The sequence below is a fragment of the Stegodyphus dumicola genome, chromosome 8 (assembly GCF_044657685.1).
Source record: "Stegodyphus dumicola isolate Sdum_Otavi_A_Nest chromosome 8, ASM4465768v1".
NCBI classification, from domain to species: domain Eukaryota; kingdom Metazoa; phylum Arthropoda; class Arachnida; order Araneae; family Eresidae; genus Stegodyphus; species Stegodyphus dumicola.
Window position 1 is genome coordinate 620,324 of NC_140775.1, and position 20,382 is coordinate 640,705.

General features: G+C 37.1%; 1 long non-coding RNA gene across 1 annotated transcript; it reads right to left on the reverse strand.

Annotated features, from left to right (window-relative positions):
* Nucleotides 1–10,599: 10,599 nt before the first annotated feature.
* LOC118197915 (uncharacterized) lies at nucleotides 10,600–20,382 on the reverse strand. Its single transcript, XR_015042432.1, has 5 exons — nucleotides 20,010–20,382; nucleotides 19,843–19,912; nucleotides 18,411–18,488; nucleotides 18,108–18,173; nucleotides 10,600–10,774 (listed from the first exon to the last, which is right to left on the reverse strand). It is a non-coding gene; the product is annotated as an uncharacterized LOC118197915 (long non-coding RNA).

Sequence of the window (20,382 nt, forward strand, 5' to 3'; positions counted from 1 at the left end):
CCGATGCGCATTCTTCAGGGGTGTAGGGAGGGGGGAAACCTGTTTACGGGTCGAAAAAGTAGTTCGGCCAGTGATCAGCTGGGAGGGAGAAGTTCCGTTTTAGACCGCTATTCTATGCGGTATTTAAAGGCCAAAAAGGACGCTGTTAAGCGCCTAAGAAAGGTCCTTTTTAAAGGAAGAAAGAAGCTGTAATTTAAAAATCTATTACAGTTTAATTCAATTGATAAGTAAAAATATTTTAAATCAGTCCTATTTGACTGTGATGTTTCTTATTAAAGAAACGTTAGAGGAGGTTCCTCGAGTTAATGCCGTGTGCATTAAAGAACTTTAGAGGCGGGGGGGGGGGTTAAGGAACGAGAGGTAGTTATTCACGTGGCTGTCAGTGTGCTCATATCTAGCCCGTTTAAATGGAAGAGCTGAATATTCCCGGTTAAGAACCGCTCTGGGTCTTTTCCGGGAAGAAGCAACAGCAGGATCGTATACGGGTAGCATATGAAGCACAGGGTTTGCAACACGTTGAATATTTTTGAAAAACTTTTCCGAAAGTCGCTGTATATAGCGATTAATGGGCAGAATTTTGAGGTCCTTATGAATCTCTTCGTTCCGTACGAACCACGGAGCTTTTAAAATTTGCCGAAGCATTTTAGATTGAAAAATTTGCACATGTTTTCTGTTAGTCAGTGCAGATGGGCCCCAGACGGCACACGCATATGTAAGAACAGGCCTAATGATTGATTTGTAGAGCAAGATTTTGTTATCAGTTGACAGATCGCTATTACTAGCTAAAAGAAGGCGTAGGGCGGTTTTGACAGCTGTCGCACCTGCTATGATTTTGCGGATGTGAGGCTGCCAAGTTAATTTTGAGTCTAGTAAAACACCTAGATATTTGTAAGAAGAGACCCAGGGAATGGGTTCACCGAAGAGCATTAAATTAGGTAAACTTGGGATATTTCTTCGGATGAACATAGTGGCAGCACATTTTGCGACATTAATTTTGATTTTATACAGACCGAGCCAGAGTTCTAAGGTCGAAAGGTATCTCTGCAATTGGGAGATTACCTGGAGGGTGTTGGAGTGTTATGAAATGATGGCTGTATCGTCTGCGTATTACGCAAGATCGATATTTGGGGCCTTAGGAATATCATTTACATAAAGGTTAAAGATTGAAGGGCCAAGGAGGAATTCGTGGTTAACTCGTACGCGGTAACTGCGTCCGGTCAAGTACGAGTTAATAATTTTAATGAGATGAGCCGAAAAACCAAGCCGCATGAACTTGTAAATAATCCCGTCCTGTCATGCCAAGTCCTGTCAAAGGCTTTGGCAACGTCCAAATAGACAATACGAGTTTTCTCTCGCTTACGAAAGCCTTCATGAATGAATTCCACTACACGGAGTAACTGGTGTACCGTGGAGTGTTTAGGTCGGAAGCCGAATTGTTCCGGGATTAGTAAATTTTGATCCCGACAGAATTCATTCAGGCGATTAAGTAAGACAAATTCATAGATCTTAGAGAGAGAGGATAACAGACTTATGGGTCTGTAATTGACGGGTAAGTTTAAATTTTGTCCCGGTTATGGAATGGGGACGACTGCTGCAATTTTCCAACAGTCGGGGAAATAGCTTCTCCTGAGCATTAAATTTATGAGTACCGTGATCCATACGATAAACATAGGGGGGGGAAGTTTTTGATCATGCGATTCGAAATAGAATCTATGCCAGGTGCCTTGTCAGGTTTCAATTTATCAATGAAAACCATAACTTCAGTAGGGTCCGTTGGTCTGAGTTCAGTTGTGATAGGTTGTGTTAAAAAATCTTTAACCCGTGCTTGTATGCGCCTCTGTGTAACCGGGCGATTACAGTAGGAGTCCTGATTTGGTGTGAATTGAGTTGCAAGGCTGTCAGCTATGACATTAGCCTTTTCTGAGTCAGTGTAGGCCATCTGTGCGCCATCGGCCGTTTGAAGGGGCGGAATGAGTGCTTTATGTTTGCATAATCGGGCGGCTGCGCGCCAAATCGATTTGTCTTCAGTCGTTAGGGACTCAATGTATGTTTTCCACTCCGCTTGTTTTAATAAACAGGTTTCGGTCCTTATCTCGTTCTGTATCTTGCGAAACTGGGCACGGATATTGGGATCTCGTGACCTTTGCCAAATTCTTCGCAACTAGTTCCGCTGCTTAATTTTGAATTTAGACTCAGGTGGGAGCCTAGCACCTGGGTGTTTGCGTGGTTTTGAAGCCGCAGTTCTCGCTTCTTTCAGTAAAGACTCCAAACTTTTAATATGCCTATCCGAATTCCTGGAAATTTTGATGGGAGGGAGTGAAGTTTTTTCCAAAATAAATCTAAAGTCGTCCCAATTTGTTGAGACTTGCTCCTCTAATTTTGAGTATCGATTTTGAATATCTAGGGTTATCAAAACGGGGTAGTGATAAGAGTCCAATTCCTGAATCACTTTTATCTCATGCCGAAAAAATATATTATAAAAGGCAGCCAGATCAAGAACTGCAGGGGACCCTCTAACAGGGTGAAAAGTCGGGAGGGTAGGAGCTATGATCTGTACATGGTTACTCTGGGCACCATGAATTTAGATTAATACCATACCTGTTCCTATTAGAAAAAAAAACCATGCGGTATGGCGTGAATTTAGATCACCAGCAATAATTAGGTGATTTGAAATATTCGAAAGTGTATCATGTGGTGCTTTAACGAACGCTTCACATAGATACAAGTGCCACCACTGGGATATCTGCCCTGTGACACCCTGCCAGTACAATAAGTGTCATAATTCCCAATTTTGGGAGAATTCCCTGGGGTAAGGTGAGTCTCTTGGACTAAAAACACGTCAATACCGTGCTCTACTACAAAATCACGAACTTCGAGGATCTTGGGCGCCAAGCCATTGGCATTCCACGTGCAAATGTTAAGTTCTCTGGTGGTATTTGAACTGTCATTCATAAAATTGAATTTTAGGCCGTTATTAGAGGTTCATCACTGAAAAACAGAAGACATGGGTCTAAAAATGCCGAATTAGGTTGAAAGCTCAACATAGCTTTCATAAATATAAAATGCCCTCATTAAAGCATCTGCATGCCTGAGTTTAGGCATTGCTTTTTTGAAGGCAAGGAGCAGAATATGCTTGTCTACCGCTGGGTCGCGGGAGATTTCAATTAAGCATTTTAGTGTAGATGAAAAGACATCGTCGGAATCATTGCTACACTCTGCTGTGGCTGCAGGAGCTTCTGCAACCGGCAGTCTTGGATTCGTGGATTTGAATCCGTGCTCGATGGTGTTCTTCACCATCTGTGCATAAGATGGTGAACTGACGTTGCTTGGGGGAGCAGGCATGGGATGTCTTGTCTCAGCAGTTGCTGGGGGCTTAGAAGAAACCTGCGGGCGGCTGTCTGAGCAGCTTCCCTAGTCTTAGGTGCGGAATTTTTACCACGAGCCCGTTTGTTACCTGGGTAGCGGGGACAAGATTTATAAGAAGCAGGATGATCTCCACCGCAGTTGCAGCAAGTGACAGGTACATCTAAGCCTTTGGTACACCCACGTGCCCAATGGTGTCCAGAGCATCTGACACAACGGATTGGAAGGGTGCAGAGTTCTGAAGAATGGAAAAAGCCCTGGCACCGAAAGCACTGAGTAGGGTCCTTGCAGCCGCGGTAACGCTCAATGCTGATCTCTGTGCCCCACATGTCAGTGACGGCAAACAGATGATCGAGGAAGGGGTGTGGGATGACTTGTAAATAAACAAGTGGCATTGGGTGTCTGGAGCCAGGCTGAGTAAGCCGAACAATGCGATGCACTTTAAATCCCATCGCCTCAACTTCCTCTTTGATGTCCCCGACGTCTGTTTCAACAGGGAGGCCTCTGATAACAATTTTGACTGGCCAGTCCTGCTTGAGATCGAAAGTTTTGAAAGCCGGCTTGCTTCATCCAGCGGGTGACCTCCCTGAACTCCAGGTCTGTACAAAAATTTTGAGATATGGTCCAGTCAGAATGCTCCGTAAATTTGGGGCAATTTCTCTCATGAAAGACACTTGTGTCTTCCAGTTCTTGCTGCTTTTGAGATGTATTGCCGGAATCTCAGACTGCGGTGGGGGGGATACGTTCCGTGCCTGCTCGGAATTTACTCCCTCAGTGGTGCTCTCACTATTCTTTTCAGCGTCATTTTTGTCATCATTAATGATTGAATTTTTGATACGTTCATACTTATTAGCAGTCCTCTACTTTTTAGGAGTAGCATTTTTTGTGCTATTGACTAATTTTGAATTTCGCATAGCAGAAATGGGTTCTTTAAGAGCGTTTAATACCCCTTTCTCATGTCGATTTTTAATAACAGATGGCGCTACGAACGTTGAGCGATAAAGACTCAAATCTGTAAGACTACCTACAGCCTGGTTACTATGGCAACGACGCTTCCTTCCTCTGTACTTGTTTGGCGGGAAAGTGAGTAAGCCATAAAACACATCCCCTCAGTTGAACAAAAGACCTGCTGTCATTTCTTCCGTCTGTGACTCAGACTGCAGGGTATGTTTTGAACAGGAATAGAACTTTTTCACCTTTGTGTTGAATGAAAGATATCTGTGAGATACGTGCAGCAGTCGCTATTTCTTTTCGCAAAATTTGTTCATCACGCTTTTCAATGTTGCGTAATGTTTCATAATTTGCCGTTATTTTGCGGAAGAAAACAAATTTCATCGCGACATAAAAATTATATATAAATGATTTTATACTTGATGATATGTGTATACATATATAGCACGCACATAATATTCCATTTACTCATCCATCCATAATATTTCATAAATTACCATCCATAATATTCCATAAATATGTGTTAGCACTTTCCAGAGCTTTATATATATTTTTTACTTGTATTATAAAATCGTATAACACTCCTAACTATTATTTTTTTACTTCAAAAGTGGATAAATCATTATCAAATTTTTCTAGTACACGGAGAAATGGTCTATGTATCCACACACATAAATGTAGTAAAAGATACTATTGTTGATTGAATATCTTTTGGCAGCAATATCAAGATGCAACGAAAATTCGAAATCAATTAATAACATGCATTTTATTACAAAAACACTAGCAGGACGTATTATTTGCACAAAAAACTTAGTGTGGAAATAATTTGCGGCACATTATCTGAGATCCGCTTTGAATGAATACATAAAGTGTTATAATGAACAATCAGTTTTAATATTTCACTTGATACTGAAATGCATAAAATCAAATTGCGTTTCTATGTTTCAGGTTTATAAAATACAGCTGATAATTGAAGGGGTATCAGGTTTATAAAGTACAAGCTGATAATACATGATAAGGGAGAAGAAATTCCTAAATTACAAAATTGAATATTATATTTTAATAAAGTAAAATGATACATATTATAGATACATCCTAAAAAACGATAATATATATATATATTGTATATCGTTGTATACCGTATATATATATTATGTATTTATATGTATATCTACTCTTTTCCGGATGTAACTGTAATTACGTACTGTGTTGGTTTATCATCTTCCTGTAGCGATGCATTTGGATTTGCTGTGTATGAATCTGTTTCATTGAACAGGAACAAATAGGAAACAGAATATTGAAAATTGAATTTTTTTAAAGCATTAGTAATTTATATATATTAGATTGACTAAAAAGAGTATATTCATGCATAACGTATAAATATGCGAAGTGAATACTTTTTGGCAATCACCTTTCTAGGATGATCATTTTTAAAAATAACCAGTACTGTTGATAAAATAAACACCGGTACGATCTATCTGCCTAAGGGAAAGGATGCCTTCGTGGAAGACTTTCTAAGGGAAATTGGCTCCTAGACACGTTACACAGGGTAAAACCACGAAAGCGCAACCAGTCCCTTCGCGGGATTCGAAACTCGGACCGAAATACTGGTGTTCAGCTACTTTACCGCTTCGTGCCTCATTTCAGAGCGGATTCGCTATATATGAAACAGAGTAATGTGCTGTTATCGTATTTAGCAGCCTGCCTTTTTCCTTGACCTACCATAAAAAAATAAAATAGCAAAATTATAACAGCGTCTCTAAAAAGATGCTTTGCTATATTCTCATTAAATCTTTATCATTCTGCGCTACTAAAAACGAAGTACGATTATTTCAAATTCAAAATTTTATAACATTACTTTACAGAAAGCGATCTCATGTCTTCTAAAAATAAAACCCAACATCTGTTTCTACTCAAGCGCTTACTTTCTAGACAAAGTAATTTCAGTGTAACGTACGTTCAGTTTTATCTAACTTTGAACGGAAAAAAAAAAAAAAAAAAAAAACTATGTACATAACAGGCAAAGATATTAACAGCACATAAATTTAATCAATTATATTGGATTACCAGAGGAGAAAAAAATAATTCGATGAGATAATTCTCTGAGAATTCATAAACGCTAAATTAAGAATAAATTTTATAAAATGTTTACTAATGAATACATGTATCGGCATAGTAAGTTTCCTTTTTTAAAAAATTTTTCATCTTTATCACGTTTATCGGAGTGTCGTATTTAACTTCACAATTATGCTCCGAAATTTCATTGCTGTAGATTGGATTATTACCAATATATAATTCTACTAGTAACCAGAGCCAGTATTAGAGGTTTTTGCTGCTCACTACAATATCTGTGGCTCTTACTTCTGCCACGCGCCGCCAGTGGCTGAGTGATTAAGAATATTGATTACTGGAAGTTCGACCTGGTTTCGGTTCGATCCCAGGCGAACCAGCTGGCTGCATGGTTTGTTTTCCTGTTGTGCAACATGAATACGACCCAGTTTCCTTCAGCAATTAGGCTCACCCGCGGCCGAGCGGTTAAATCGCTGAACACTGGGTTGGAATCAAGGCGAACGGGCTGGCTACATGGGCGTTTTCATAATCTTCCCCGTGTGTAACGTGTATGGGGAGCTTTGCTATAAACTAAACTAAGCCTTCAGAAACTTCCTCCACGAAAGCATCTGCTATCTGCCACCTCGTGGCTTTACTATATTCAAAGAGCCTAACCCAATTCTAGCACTCAGTTCCTCTCTAAATTCTAGCGGGCGAGCGCTAAAGTCGCCTATTACTGGTAGTTCAACCTCAGCACATTATCTGAGTTCAGCTTTGAATGAAAACAACATGAAGTGTTATAATGAACGATTAGTTTAAAGATTTCACTTGATACTGAAATGCATAAAATCAAATTGCGTTTCTACATATCAGATTTATAAAGTACAGCTGATAATTGTAGGAATATCAGGTTCATAAAGAACAGTTGATAAATACATGAGAAGTGGGAAGGAATTCATAAATTACAGAATTTAATGGTTGTAACGAAAATTTTAAGCACGAACGTTCTTCATAAAGTTATGAAAAAAAAGCAGTCAGTACCTTTAGTGCGGATAGTAATCACTACCAAAAATCTATGCTTTTCTGCCAATTTTTTGGTAGTTTTTCAAAACCTTCGGCTCGGAAACTTGGTGGCCCGAGTCCAAACACAGGTCAACCTCATTTCGGACGTCTTGTGCAGAAGTGAAGATAGGACCAGCAAGATGTAGCTGAAAGTCCGAACGTGCGATGTCGGGGTTATATGGTGGATGTGGTGAAAGATTCCTTTCGAGTCCGTACAGAGGCTAGCCGGTGAATGCAGACACGTATGGTATTATCTTGATGGAACGTTACCTTTCTGCGCCGGAACTCAATTCGACTCTTTTCCTTGATAGCAGCGTCAACATGCACTAGCATCTCGTTGTATCCTTTACTGTCAAGGGTTTTACCTTTTTCCATATACTATTTGTGATTAATACCACAGCAATCCCACCAAATACAAAAGAATGATCTTTTTGTTAGTCAAATTACGCTTTACGATGCTGCCGACGGACTCACGGGCGCAGATCAACTAAATTTTTGGCCTATGTTGTTGAAATAAATTTATTTTTCAACACAAGTGACTATCCAGATCACCAGATCCAAAGCATGATCTTTTCGTTAGTCAAATTACGCTTTGCGACGCTGCCGACAGGCTCACCGGGCGCAGACCAGCTCCCTTTTCGACCTATATTGTTTGTGTAAACTTGTCTAACTTTGAAAGAAAAAAAAAAAAAAAAAACTATGTATATAACACGCAAAGATATTACAGAACATAAATTTACTCAATTTTATTGGATTACCAAAGGAGGAAAAAATACTCAGATAACTCTCTTAGAATTCTTAAACGCTAAATTAAGAATAAATTTTATAAAATGTTTACTAATAAATACAAGTATTTTAAATAATAAATTTTTCCATCTCTACATATACCACGTTTATTGGAGTGTCGCATTTGACTTTACAATTAAGCTCCGAAATTTCCTTGCTGTAGATTGGATGATTACCAATATACTTACAATCCTACTAGTAACCAGGGCCACTATTAGGGATTTTTGCTACTCAGTACATTATCTGTGGCTCCTACCACACGCCACCAGTGGCCGAGTGGTTAAAACTACTGAATACTGGAAGTTCGAACTGGTTTGGGTTCGATGCCAGACGAATCAGCTGGTTGCATTGTTTGTTTTCACCGTGTGTAACATGAATACAAGCCAGTTCCCTTCAGCAATTAGGCCCTCCCGCGGTAGAGGAATTAAATCGCTGAACACTGGTAGTTTCGACCTGGATTCGAATAAAGGCTAACGGGCCGGCTGCATGGACGTTTTCATAATTTTCTGTATGTGTAACGTGTATGGGTTGTCAATTTCTCTAAGAAAGTTCAACATGAAGGCATCCTACTGTGCTTTGCCATAATAACCTAATCTAAGCCTTCAGAAAATGACTCCACGAAGGCCTGCCATCTTAAGAAGGTAACCCTCGTGGCTTTGCTACATTCAAAGAGCCTAACGCAGTTCTAGCAAGCGAGCCGCCGAACACTGGTAGTTCATCCGGAGTTCAAGCCTCGATAACGAGTTGGATGCATGACCGATTTTGGTGTTTTCCAAATTCACCTGCTTTGGCGTAATCAAACTCTATAATTCTAAACAAACTGACGTTCGGTTCGGCTCCAACGGCTCTAGCACCACGTTCCAAATTATAACTACAGTTCAACAAATAAATGTCTGGCGTATACATTCGAATAACCTAAGTAAAAAAGAAAAAAAGGGGGGCTTTTTAATTTCTTCCACAACCAAGCATGCATGCATGCACATAAAGCGAATAAAGAAAAACTTATGGAGTGCAATAGGGTTCTAATCCATAACATATTTAGTTAGTGATCGCCATCATTGGGAGCTATAAATATGCTATATTGACGGGAAGGAGAAAATTTTACTTCCTGAGTGAGCTAATTCAGAACTAGTCATTATTTCATCTGTCATCTTAAATTTAGGATGTCAAATTACGTGACTAACAAAAACCTAGTATTTATATGAAGCTTGATAAAAATCAAAGTTTTGAAGACGGTATATGTGATCATGTTCGGTTGATTACCATTATGATCAGCAAATAACAACAGCAATTTACTGATGTCTTTCTTATCTTTATATTCAGATGTAGTTTTCAGGGCAACTAGAGAAAATTTATTAATTACTTTTATTATTTTTGATACTTTATACGTACGAAGATACATACTTGTAGGAAGAGAGATATAAATATCATATTCGAACAAATAAAAACAAATCGTGACTTGAAGACCCTAGAGATACGGCTTCTGATTGCTTTTCAAATTTTTACCATATTAGTAACGATATAATCGAATAATCTTTCAAAGATTATTGTTTACCGATTTTAGGTAACAACTAGAAAACATTTTTTCGAACTTATCCTCAAACAAGTTTGCTATTGGTAATGAATACTGCTGTATCATGAATCAGGTACGGCGCTATGCATTTTGCTGACTTTGTACGCAATAAATTCTGTTGTCAAGTGCCCTTCCCACAAAATTCTAAAATTTTATTGCTTGATGCTTCGCTGAATTTTACAATTTTGCTGTACGTAAATTCTGCCGTACCGGCAGTGATCATGATTTCAAATTCCCCCTCCCCGAGATTTACTGTGTTATCTGAAAAACAGCTCACAAGTTGCTAAAAATAGCTATAAAACTGGTTCCACAGCTTTTAGCAACGGCCTCCCGTTGTGCGTTTGGAAACTCAGCTTTTGAAAGAAAAGGAAGGGGAATAATTTCTCTCTGACTACAGTATAGATGAGGTCCGTGACTTTGTTTGAGCTACTGCAGAATGTTCTGAAGTACACTTTTTTCTGTTTCGGCAACATTCATCTTGAGAATTCAACACTTGTTCATTAGCCCTTAGTAATTGACAGAAATGCTTTTAGAAAGTAGTGGGTTCATTGATACCAACAAAATGGTTGGTATCAATAAACTGGGGATACGTTAGTTTCAGTTGTTGGGTTCAAATGAACCTTTCAAATACTAAAAAAGTCCTTTTGCATAATCGAATCCTTTTGCATAAAGAATTTCATCTGAGAATAATTTTTCTACTTAAAAATGAGTTTTGCAGTACTTTTTAAATACTACTTGTATTTTTATTTTCGAAAATTTTCATAAATATTGTAATTAATTATTTCCAATTTTAATAACTCGCAGAAAAAACACAATTTTCAAGAAATTTTTTTATTATGGTTATTCAAACTTATACTAATATACAGCATCTTTTATATTCCTTATACATTTGACACTGCATCCTTCAACCTGCATGTAAGTTTCTCTTCCTTAGTAACTCCTGACCCAGAGACGTCTCAATGAAAGCCAAATCATGCACAAAATTTTCACCTGAAAAGAAAAAAAAAAAGAAAATGATAAAATATTTTTAACACCATATTCTCGACCCCCCCCAAAAAAAAGAAATTGCAAGAAATACAAATTTCTAACAGAAAAATGCATTTTCAAGCAGCTGAAATTGTTTCACAAATTAATAATGCAGATAGCAAATGTAACATATGGCACTATTGCCACTCAGTGCAATCTCTGCATATCCTAAATTCTGCTGGCTGATGTCTTCGTAAGTTCTGAACATTTTTTTGCCTCTAAATTTTGCTGCTCAGTGCCCTCTGCTAAATTATAAAATTTTGACTACCACTGGTTGCACAGGCCCTGATCAAAGCAAAGAGGCAAGATGCTACCTGCTATTGATAAACTGCCTTATAAATACCACAAATCTAAATAAATATCAGTTTTATTTCCAAAACAGAATTATCTCACAGCTAAAGCATTGCCTTTGCAGAAAATCTTCTAAATGGAAATAGAATTGCATCCACATTACATGTGCAGAATCCCAATAATTCATTATAAACCGTTCCAAACCATAGTTAGGCTTAGAACTCACAACAGTATTCTTCTTGGAAGTCTTCCTAAGGAAATGGTAGTATATTCAGGGAACATGTGGGCAAAATCATGACAGTATATCACAAGCCTAATTCTTGACCATACATACTAGAAAGATCACAGAAATTCCTCACAGGAAGCTAGATTCATATAACAAAATTTCATGCAACATATGGCATATGGGAAAAAGCAAGGACATTATAATCACTAGCATAGTTTATACCCAAATGAGTTGCAGATGGTGCACTATGTGCTCACAGCTGATTATCACTAATGCAGATATATATTTACTAATATTTAGAAGATGATGAAGTATAGCAAAATATACAAAACATTAGTCCTTAAATCCAACACATTTTCTGATTTTCATACCATCTAGAATAATAGATTTGACGTTAGGTACAATATCAGAATTTTGGGTACATGAAATGTGAAATGGTTTTTTATTTTTAGTCACTGTTTCTAGTAATTTGTTCGAAAGTAACAAATAAGCTGGTTTCAGTCTGTCAATGAAATGTTAACTTGTCTGTCCTTAATTAAGACTCGGAAATATTTATCATATTTTTTCACCACAAAAAAATGGTCCCTCAATAAGCAAATTCAAGTGCCTTTTTCACACGATCAGTTCTCACAAACACATGAGAACATGATCTCAAGTCTTTATGCATAAATATTTTATGTTTGTTAGCAGTTGATAAACTGGTGCTGATCCATAAAAGACAGTAAATTTGTTACAAATGGTTCAGGTTTAGTTTTAGTGGTAGGTAGTCGAAAAACTCACATGGTAACCTTATTTGCATAAAATATACCATTTGAGCTACAGAGTGATTAGTATCAGGACATATTGCAACTCTGAATCCTAGAAGGATTTCTGTCCATCTGATGTTGCTGTGAGCCTTTATTGCATTTTTTTAAGTTCTGAGAAACTGCTCAATTTTCCCACTGCAATGTGGGTGGTATGGAGTGGAACGTAAAACTTTAGCACCACATACTTTTGCAAGGCTCTTGAAAGGCTGCGACTCAAACTGTCTTCCTTGATCTGAGATTATGGAACTAGGCACAACAAATCTGCTAATCCAATGATTGTAAAATGCTTTGACAACCATTTCTCTTGTGATATCTGGTAAAGAAACTACTTCTCCCTAACAGGAAAAATGGTCAATAAATGTCAGATAATACGTCCTACCAGCAGATGGTGGTAATGGCCCAATCAGGTCAACTTGCACAATACTTAATCTAGCATGAGGTGCTTGGAACTCGGCTATTTTAGATTTTGTATGACTGTTGACTTTGCTCCTTTGACAATTAACAGGACTTTAAGTCTATTCGTGAATTTCTTTCTTTATATTTGGAAAGATAAATTTTTCAGTCATCTCGTTGACAGTTGTCCTGATACCAGAGGAGCAAAATTATGAATTTGATGAAACATTTGTTGTCTAAATTGCTTTGAAATAAAAGGCCTGATACTGGTTGTTGAGCTGTCACATCTTAATGTTTTCCAAAATGCTAATGTAGATGATTTAAATTTCAGTGAAGCACTACCTGTCATTAAATGTTGCAATTCTTCATTATATTCTTGAGCATCTGCTACTGCTTCATAGCCAGTAACTGAGACTACTTCAACTGCAACTAAATTTTCTTTGGCATCAATATGCTGAATATCAGTTGAAAATTCCGATATATACTGAAGTTGGTGTTGTTGTCTGGGTTATGCCTTCCCATTCTTTTGCTTCTATGCATATGACAGTGGCTTGTGATCAGTAAGTATGATGAATTTGCGTCCTTCCGATACATGTTTAAAATGCTTGACAGAAAGATATATTCCTAAGAATTCTCTGTCATAGGTACTATAAACCTTCTGTGCATTATTTAATGTTTTAGAGTAGAACACAATAGGTTTTCAGTCTTGTTCTTGTTCTTCCAATTGCTGCAATACTGATCCTATAGGAAAGTCTGATGTATCTGCACACAAAGGGTAATCCATTGGGAAACACAAAAGGGCACCATTGACTAAATCAGATTTGCACTTCTCAAACTGGTGAATTCCTTCATCTGTGCAGGCCTACCAGCGGCAGAGCGGTAAAATCGCTGAACACTGGTAGTTCGGTCCGAGGTTCGAATCCCGCGAACGTACTGGCTGCATGGGCGTTTTCGTGGTTTTCCCCATGTGTAACGTGTATATGAGCCAGTTTCCCTTAGAAAGTCCTCCACGAAGGCATCCCTTCTCTTAGGCAGATAGCCCTAGTGTGCTTTGCCATAATTAAATACACTAAACACCTTCATCTGTGCATGGAACTTTACAATGATCTTTTTTTATCACCCTTTAACATTTCGTGTATGACTCCTTGAGTTTCTGCAGCATTTTTCAAAAAGCATCGATAAAATTTTATCATGCCCATAAATGAACAAAGCTCATGTACTGTCGGTAATTTACATTGCAGATTACTTCAACCTTTTCTGGCAGCGAACAGGAACCTTCTGTAGTTATAAGGTAACCCATAACTTATGTTTAATATGTAATACATAATGTAATATCCCACCACATTACCCATTTCCAATCCTCAGATGTCCAGTGTCTTTTCTCGACACCACTGAAAATGAAGTCTTGCATGTCGGCAGAACTGAGTGATTTTCTTACAGGCACCAAAACTATGCATTCCTATCCCTCTGCAATTCGCTGCGCATAGTTCTAGCTGAAATTTGTTGGGAAGAGCCTTGGTTGACGATTTGTGATAGTTGAATCCGTGTTCTGCCGTACAATTCATCGGAGATACCGCCGATCACTGTCTTTGAAAACTATGCTCGAACTGCAGTTACATTTTTTAGAGAAGGATTCGAAATCGATGCCCCCACTAAATGTGCACCAACAATAAGCCCCTTTTTCAAATGGTGAACGATCTGCCGCCTTTTTTCCCCATTTTACTTCATTCATCATGAAAAGCACTCTTACACCTTACTTATACTGGCATTTTAACCAAGTATAATCCACATCATAGAAAAAATTTGGATATTTCATCCCTAGCATGCATTCAGATGAAAATCTGAAAGGTTTCTTATTGATTGGCCAGTGTGTGTATTATTATATTATGCAACATGAGGCAGCATTAACATGTGGAGCTGGGAAGGCTTCTAATGATCACCTTTCTCTCTTGTGAGAGCAGGATGCACTGAAATTTGATGTCCTTATTTTTTAGAATGGTTATGAGTTTTGTAGACAAGTGGATCATCCACGTTCAAGATATAAGCAATCATCTTTCCACAATACTCAATTTTGTATGTCTTCTTCTCAAATATCATTGTATGGATGTCCTTCCAGCTGAATCAGGAGTCCTGAATTGTGATAGGATTAATGCAAGCCACTTGTTTGGTGTAGCAGAATCCGAGACTGCCTAGATACAGATCCTAGCCAGTAGCTTCGCAGAGTTCTCTACGTCAACCCCCGGGGGGGGGAGGGGATGTCAGTCTGGGTACTGGCATTTCTATTTCCATCAGCTTTTTTGCAGCATCAAAAACCTTCATTCTCATGTTAGCAGACACTTTCCTTACTCTTTCTGGCTGGTGACAAATAGTTTTATTTCTTCTTGGCTCATTGCCGGAATCTGAACTTCCGCCGATCGGCTTATAGCAGCTATCATCATTTAAATTTTCTTGCCTGTCGGGTCACCAGATTTTATGACTTTCATCATCCCCAGGTTGCTGTTCAATGCTATCCGCTTGCTTTGAAGAGTTTGGAAACTTTCATCTCTGGATGCTCATTTTTGCTTCTGCAGGAAATCATTATGAGCAAGCATTTTAAGGTGTTTGAAGAAATCAAGGTCACATTCTTCAGCAGCAGTGAGAGGAACCACTACTTTCGAATATATATTCCAAGTTTGTGATCTCAGAAACAATAAACTGGAAAAAATTGCTCATTAATAATGCAGAAATCAGTAAAAAATTCAATAAAACCATATGGCATACACGATATCAGTACTCTTCCCACTTCTGCTTCAATAGCTTGCAACATACCCGAGGAAAAAATTTCATTGTATGTGCTGTCCAACTCTGCACCTTTCTTTGCACAAAAAGCACTACAAGCATCATGCTTGCCAAATATATGATGTGGCCCATTTCTCAAGTCAGATACTAATGCATCAATAGCTTCTTGTGTGTGCTGATAATGGCTAGGTAAAGCATGAGCTTTTATAGCTACTCTAGCACCTCTGACTAACAGTGGCATTTTAATTTTCAGCAATTTACGGGCAGCAATTCCTTTAGCCTCGGGGAAGCGCGCAGTATTTTGCTGAAGTTTCTCAAGAGCTCTGCGATATCTTCGAACAGCATGGTTAGCACATTCTACTTTGATCACCCGTCCTCCATATGAAACGCTTTCTTTCACTTTGACCACTGTGTTAGCATCTCCATCTCCAACAAGTCGAGTACAACGTATTTTGTGAACACACTGGAGATAATTCAGACCTTCCACAATGGCACTGCTTTCCATACCTGTAGAAGGCCCATTCCAATTTCGCCAACAAAGGTGCACTTTATTTGGCATCTTGCCATCTTCAATAGCACTGCATATAAGGCACACTTTGTTGCGAATTCCAACAAACAAAATTTTCTGGGTGACCATGCCTATAATAACAGATATGCCACTTGAAGCATTGTAACCATGCCCATAGCTTCTTTTACACCAACCTCCATCAACAATGACAGTTATACAGTGATAACCATCATTATCTTTATCATTGCGAAGTTCTGCCTGCCTTTTCTCCTCTTCTATAGCAGCACACATAGTTTCCTGTGCACATCCCTGTATTATTTTGCCAGTAGTTCGCTCACAAGAAGCAAAGGTCGAGTTGCTCATATACGGAATTTCCATGATGCTAAACTTTTCCTCCTCTTGTGAAAATCCACTGCCAGTAGATAACGCACCTAATACTGCAAGCTGATTTAGGCTGCTTTTCTCCATATCAGAACAAATTGTTGCCATTTCCCCACATAAAATTTTATCACATACATAGTTATATGTAGTGACAAGACCACGTCGAATCACTTTGTTAAAAATAAATGATCCTCCAAATTTACAATTTAGGGAATGTTGCTCTAATGTCCTAGCCTGCACTATTACAAAAGACATATTGCAAATTGTTCTGCCAGATGGTAATGGATTTGCCTTTCGTCGATCTTCCCTTTCGATAATTAAAGGTGAATCAGGACACAGAAATTCATCATTAAGGTTCTCCTGAAGAGGCTCAGACTCCAAGCTAAAATATATATATATACAATATATATACATATATATAATTAATATATATAAATATTACAAATTAGGTTTAAATTTGGCTTATTTGATGACAGCAAAGCACTTGATCTTCCTAAGAGGAGGAATGCTTTCATGGAGGACTTTCTAAGGGAAATGGCTCATATACACGGGGAAAACCATGAAAACGCCCATGCAGGCAGCCCATTCGCAATTAGGTTTAGGAAATTTAGGCAACAGATAGCAAATAAATTAACAATAATAATACACTGGATTACCAGTATATTACTACAAGAAGATGAGTCATCTTCACAACTGCTGCTTCCATGCTCGCAGTGTCATTTGCTCGTGCAATATTAGTCACTACTTTGTGTGCCGGAGGTTTCACATGAAGGGCCTCTACACCTGAGTATAAAATGTTCGTGTTCCAGTAAACACTGAATTCAGAGGGGCAAGAATAACTCTTTCATGGTGGATAACTCAGTTACCAAATGGCTTTCTAAGGCTCTATTCAAGCCGTTGTATAAATGTCATAATTCCCAACTAACAACGCTTTGTAGTCAGACCTTGCTATGTCACAAAAACTAGTTTGGGCATTAAGCTTGAAGTTTTCAACTTTGTGCCGACTTGATATAAGAGTCGGCCAATCAGAGCATATACATAAAACCTATTGAGAGAGAAAGCTGTAGACACATACATGCATGCACAAATTTAGCTTCTCTAATTGGCTATGGCTTAGACCCTCTCTCGCAGGTGTGAATGGAACTCCCACATTTTGTGCCTTATGATTATGCGTCTATGACATTTATACCATCATGTGAACGGAGCCTTAGGATGGCATACTAAGAAGATGCACTGTCTTGTGGGGATAAGCAATTTATACTCCTAAGCCTAAAAAAAAAAAAAACTTGGAAAAAAAAGATCACGACTTAAATTTGTTGTCTAATTGCTCTAATTTGAGGCACATTATGAGAGGAAAGCAAAGGTAGTAATCAGAATTATTTAAAAAATTTTATCCTTATATTTTTCTTAAAAATTCTGTAAAATAATAAAATTTGTGGTTTTCCTCAAATAAATATATATGGAAAAAATAACAGCCACATAATCACAGATTTCATTTTGTTATATTTTATTAACAAAATTTAAATTATTAAAAATCTCTTTCATGAAGGGAACATAAAACATCATGAAAACAATGAAAAAGAAGCAATATTTAAAAAAGATAGTAGGCTTATTGATGAGGCTCCCATCAAAAGAATCAAACCCCAAAATATTTTCATTTGCTTCAGTGTCCCGACTGAAAATTTCACTGATTTCAATGAATATATTTTTAAAAAAATCTTTTATTTTCAAGTTCTTTCATGCAAAACGTCCAAATTTGGTACAAATCAAATTCATCCCCCTCTTTTTGATAGCTACAATATTATATTTAACAGTTTTAATAGCTATCAGTATGTAAACAACATAATGTAACACCATAAAAGAAAAACATAAATGATGACATTTTAATTTTGGCATAGAGAAATACATATTTACCCCAAAAGAGAGCTTGTATTTCTACCTTCTACGTCAGAGTCAATAACTGAAATGTCCAGATCAGAACTGAGAAGAAAAGAACCATAATTAGTTTAATTAAGATACAATAACACACCGACCAAGTATTAATTTGAGAGTCAAGCAACAAAAATCAGCATCATATTTTGAAATATTCACTATTTGAAAATATAACGCTGATTTTGGTTGCTTGACTTCTAAATTAATACATAATTAGTTAACCATAATTAAGTAACTGTAATATCATGCACAGCTAATATCTATTTTAAAAATAAACCAACTTACCTCAGGAAAGCCTGGTTTGTCTTAGGAACATTAGCTGTAACTTCTGGCGTAGAAAAGTCAAATTTTTCACTTCCGGACCTAAGAATGAAAGAAATAAACTGCTATAACATAATTAAAAAAAAAAAAACATGAATAAATAAATAACACATAACAAATTTTAGCATTAAGCTATGTATGACTACCACCCATCTCAGACAGTGCGACAGATATTGCTGTATACTGTTTCGCCATACCCCGTGTAGCTATTATATCATGCTGTATAACCACAGTTTAGAAAAATTACAAAATGTGTTATTTATATCTATCTAAAATGGTACATTACTACATGATTTGTAAGAATAAATTAGAGGGCTCTGCGAATGAAATTCCTTCCAATTAAAAAATGTAGGAATAAAGAAAATGCAGGAATTGCAAATGCAGAAATGAAAAAGGGGATTATATTTTTTGTACAGAATCCAGATGACATATTTTTCAACATTTTAGAAATTTCAATATTAATTTTAGGGGCATAAAATATTAGGCCCCTAAAAGCAGAATATAGTTTTTAAATGTTCAGATAATCTTCCTATGAGAAGAATTCCTTTGAGAAGTACACATCTGAACCACAATTAAAAAACATGTACAAGAACAGAGCTGAGGACTTCTGTTTGCAGAAAGTCTGTCACATAACATATGAAAAGTTTCTTATTGGTAGATTTTTGATCAGACGGATATTTTAATGTTATACAGAGAAAGCATTCACTCCCTTTATACTGGAGATAATTCAATTTGGACAATGGCAAAAAGGCTAAGCAAGCCTGAGCGTATTGGTCCCATTCTTGGCACTAGTTTGGTTTACGCTCAAAATACACAGCAGATATTTTCTAATTACCTGCATCCCAATATCAATTCAATTCAGCTTTTGGTGGAATTTAACATTTGTGACATATTTTTCAAAAACTACACTTCACAACATGCATACATGACAAATACACAGAACCATAAATAAACAAGCAATAATATATATTTTTATATAAATTTTACTAAATGATCATAAAATGTTCCAACGCTAAAAGAAAATTTTAACATCCAAGTAAATGACATAATAAAAAACAGCAAGTTGAACAGCGAGCACATGAATAAATGTGCATACACCTGTTAAAATATACCATAGGTAACTGACAAAGCATTTCGTAGCAAACATATGACTATAAAATTTCCAATAATACATGTAATGATGGTGAATTCAATTTAGATCACAAGAACATGCTCATACTTTTGAAAAGATTCAATTATTTCAGCAATTCCTTGTGAATTGGAATTTACCCTTTCAATATTTCCCAACAATTTAGTGTGAATGGAGGAATAAATTCTTATAACAGAATTGAACAATTATTAGCATCCCCTCATACACACACATACAAAAAAAAAAAAAAAAAAAAAAAAAACTTACTTTGTAAAAAAAATCATCCGGGCAATGATTCTCCTTTGACACAGATGCAGTTGTATCAATAATTTCTGACCTTCAATAAAAAAAATACGCATATTTTACTTCGGAATTAACTTACTACGAAATCATAAACACGGAGTAGTCGATATAAAGAATAAATTATTTCTCACCTTTCGAAAACATCCGCTTGTTCGGAATCTTCCACATCTCGGGAATTTAATTTCATATTTTTTTCTTGAGCTCGACGTTTACGCTGAATTCTGGATCTTTTATTAAAACCAGGATGTTTTTTCGGTCGTCCTTGATATTTTCGCATATTTTTTGCAAACTGACCACAGTACAAATAAATGTAAACAAAACGAGTGCGGAATAGCAATGCAATAGGGTTGCCGTAAACGTCATTCTGCTGACAGCTGACAATGTTTAGTGAAAACTGTGTATAAAGGAATATATGAAACGCTTCTAAATATTATTTAGAAAAAAATATGATTTATAACTGATATCAAAATCAATTACTTCGTGAATTTTTGCAGAAATAAGATT